At 40.3% G+C, this 2,975-nt stretch overlaps 1 pseudogene; it reads left to right on the top strand.

Annotated features, from left to right (window-relative positions):
• The first annotated feature begins 637 nt into the window (after positions 1 to 637).
• LOC125367072 lies at positions 638 to 1,470 on the top strand (annotated as a pseudogene).
• Positions 1,471 to 2,975: the final 1,505 nt, after the last annotated feature.

The following is a 2,975-nucleotide window of genomic DNA, read 5'->3' as shown; positions in this document are numbered from 1 at the left end:
ATATGTGTGTGTGTGTGTATATATATATATATATATATATATATATATATATATATATATATATATACATTTTTGTAGAAATAAACTATCAACTGGATTAGGGCTAGGGATATGCATATAACAAAGGCAACATCTGGATAGAGCGGCATCTCAGTCTTAGAAAAGCTTTAAAAATGGAAGGTTCTAGATTCTGAGATTTATTGAAAAGTGAATTTTTTGTACTCATCCATAACAAGAATCTAGAACATTCTTTCTCATAGTAGACTATACAACTTAAACTGGTATTTTTAGTTAAAATAAGTATATTAAATTCCTTCACAATAGACATGTGTTGAGAGGGCTGCTTCCATGACTCTGTGTAGTCTGGTCCGTTTTAGCAGTAAGCACCATTTATACATTCATACATTTTGGAAAACCTGTCATTTACAGATGTTAATAAAAAGTAAATGTATGTCGGGCTTTTAGAATGGCACATTGAAGACTTCCGAAATTTTAATTCTTGTTGCAAAGCAATGAGAAAATGCATTATCAGTATTTTTTCCAGAATTCTGGAAATTAAATATTTTAAACAACTGGAGCACATTTGTTAAAAGCAGATAAACCTCTTCCTGTAAGTGGTCTGAGATGACCTGTGAAAATGGCTTGCTAGTCCCTAGACCCAGAAAACTCCACAAAATCATGCAAGTCCAGAGGTTCAAATCTTCGTGTTCACTGTAAGAACACCAGAGAAACAGCCCAGGCCATCAAGAGATGCATATCTGAAAAGCTACCAAACACCTGAAAGACGTCACTTTAAAGAAGCAATGTGTGCTGTTCCTGCATCACAGTGGTGGAGTTGGCAGGTGTGTCCAGGCCAAACAGTGGGACTACACACAGGGTCGGTGGCCCAACAAGAGTGCTGAATTCCTGCTCCACATGCTTAAGACTGCAGAGAGCAATGCTGATCTGAAGGGTCTAAAGGTAGACTCCCTGGTCATCCAACACATGCAGGTGAACAAAGCACCCAAGATGTGCTGCTGAGCTTTCAGAGCCCATGGTGGGATGATCCCATACATGAGCTCCCTGCCACAGTGAGATGATCCTTACTGAAAAGGAACAGATAGTTCCTAAACCAGAAGAGGAAGATGCACAGAGGAAAAAGGTATGGAGAAAACAAAAACTATGGCACGGGAATAAATTTAGCATGAAATAATTGCAAATAAATGAATGTTACCATTATTATTTAAAAAGGAAGATAAACATTTTAACTTCTTTTAGCTCCCTTCCCCTCTGTAGTGTTCTACTGTTGTCTTCAAAGCACATTTACTAGTAAACATGGTTTTTCTGAAATCCATCTCCCAGAGCCCGCTGAAGGATACAAGAGAGGCTTGGAGCTCTTCAGAAAGCTAATGCCCAAGCCAAATATTAAATCACATATCCTATCTGAAAGCTTCTGGGTAAATTCTGTCTGTACAGCTAGCCATCACTTGACCTGGCTCAGACCTGGCTCTGTGGCAAAAAGTCATAAGTCCAGGTATCTGCTGAAAGTATCTATCAACAGTAGTTTAAAACCAGAGGTAGGGGCTGGGGATATGGCCTAGTGGCAAGAGTGCCTGCCTCAGATACATGAGGCCCTGGGTTCAATCCTCCAGCACCACATATACAGAAAACGGCCAGAAGCAGCGCTGTGGCTCAAGTGGCAGAGTACTAGCCTTGAGCAAAAAGAAGCCAGGGACAGTGTTCAGGCCCTGAGTCCAGGACTGGGCAAAAACAAAAACAAAAACAAAAACAAAAACAAAAAAACCAAAGGTACCTGAGGTAACAATGCTAGCTAAGGCAAATAAGAATCTTGCGAGAGGGGGTGGTGGGGCGGGGGGGGGGTGCTCAAAGTTCTGAGGAGTGAGATTTCCCAAGCTTCCATAGATTCCTGAGGTCTGAGGAGTACATACAGACACACAAGATAGGTGCAGGATCTGGATAGCTGCCCTAAGCATACAATCTGCCTCATCTGACACTGTGAAAGAAGGGACTTCTACTCATTTGTTTTAAATTTCTAGATTTGAGGAGCACCACAAAACATATGAGACATAGGAAACATTCAGCCAAACTGAATGTTACTTAGAAAAATACTTTTCAAACGTTCAGGTAAACAGTAAGCAAAGCTACAAAGGACTGCTGTGGTTATCTTGAAGGAAAAGAGACCTTACAGAATTGCTCCAGGAATTCACAAGAAAGACAATACTTGGAAGGGATCATTGTGTGAAGGAAAACTGTTAGCTATCCTCCAGATGCAGCATGGGAGCAGAATGCAGAATTCCATGCTGAGACAATGCTGGTCCAATAAAGATCCTTGTTTCATTAGGGACCACAGCATGCTGGTACCACAGCTTGAACTCAGAGACTTGAGCTTGTAGAGTTGTTCATAAATGGTGCTCTATAACTTGAGGCAGGTCTCTGGCCCTGCTTTTTGCTGAGTTGTTTTGGTGACTGAGATTGGTGGACTTCTTTGCTGGGCTGGCTTTCAACCTCAATATTGAAGGTTTTAACTTCCTGAATAAGATGCCCAACTTACATTCCTTTAAAAACTAGTAAGAGTTGGTTACCTCTGGCTCACATCTGTAATCCTAGCTACTCATGAGGCTGAGATATGAGGATCCCAGTTCAAATCCAGAACTAACAGGAAGTCCTCAAGACTCATCTCTAGTTAAACACCCAAAAGCCAGAAGTAGGGCTGTAGCTTAAGTAGAAGAGAACTAGTCTTGAAAAACAAAAAGCATAGAGACAGTGCCTGGTCCCTGATTTCAAGGCTCAGGATTGGCACAAAAGAAAAACTGATAAAAATACTAGTGAGAAATCAATCCATTACTTCATTAGACAAGTAAGTGGAGAACAGTTATTAATAAATTACAAGAAGGATTCCTTCAGAAAAAATGAAAAGATAGTAAGTGGTCGATCCATACATTGCAATAAGAACACCATTAAAGATAACTACATAA

The sequence above is a fragment of the Perognathus longimembris genome, chromosome 18, assembly GCF_023159225.1.
Source record: "Perognathus longimembris pacificus isolate PPM17 chromosome 18, ASM2315922v1, whole genome shotgun sequence".
Taxonomy (NCBI): domain Eukaryota; kingdom Metazoa; phylum Chordata; class Mammalia; order Rodentia; family Heteromyidae; genus Perognathus; species Perognathus longimembris.
Note: the sequence above shows the minus strand (reverse complement) of the source record. Positions and strands in the feature narration are given on the sequence as shown.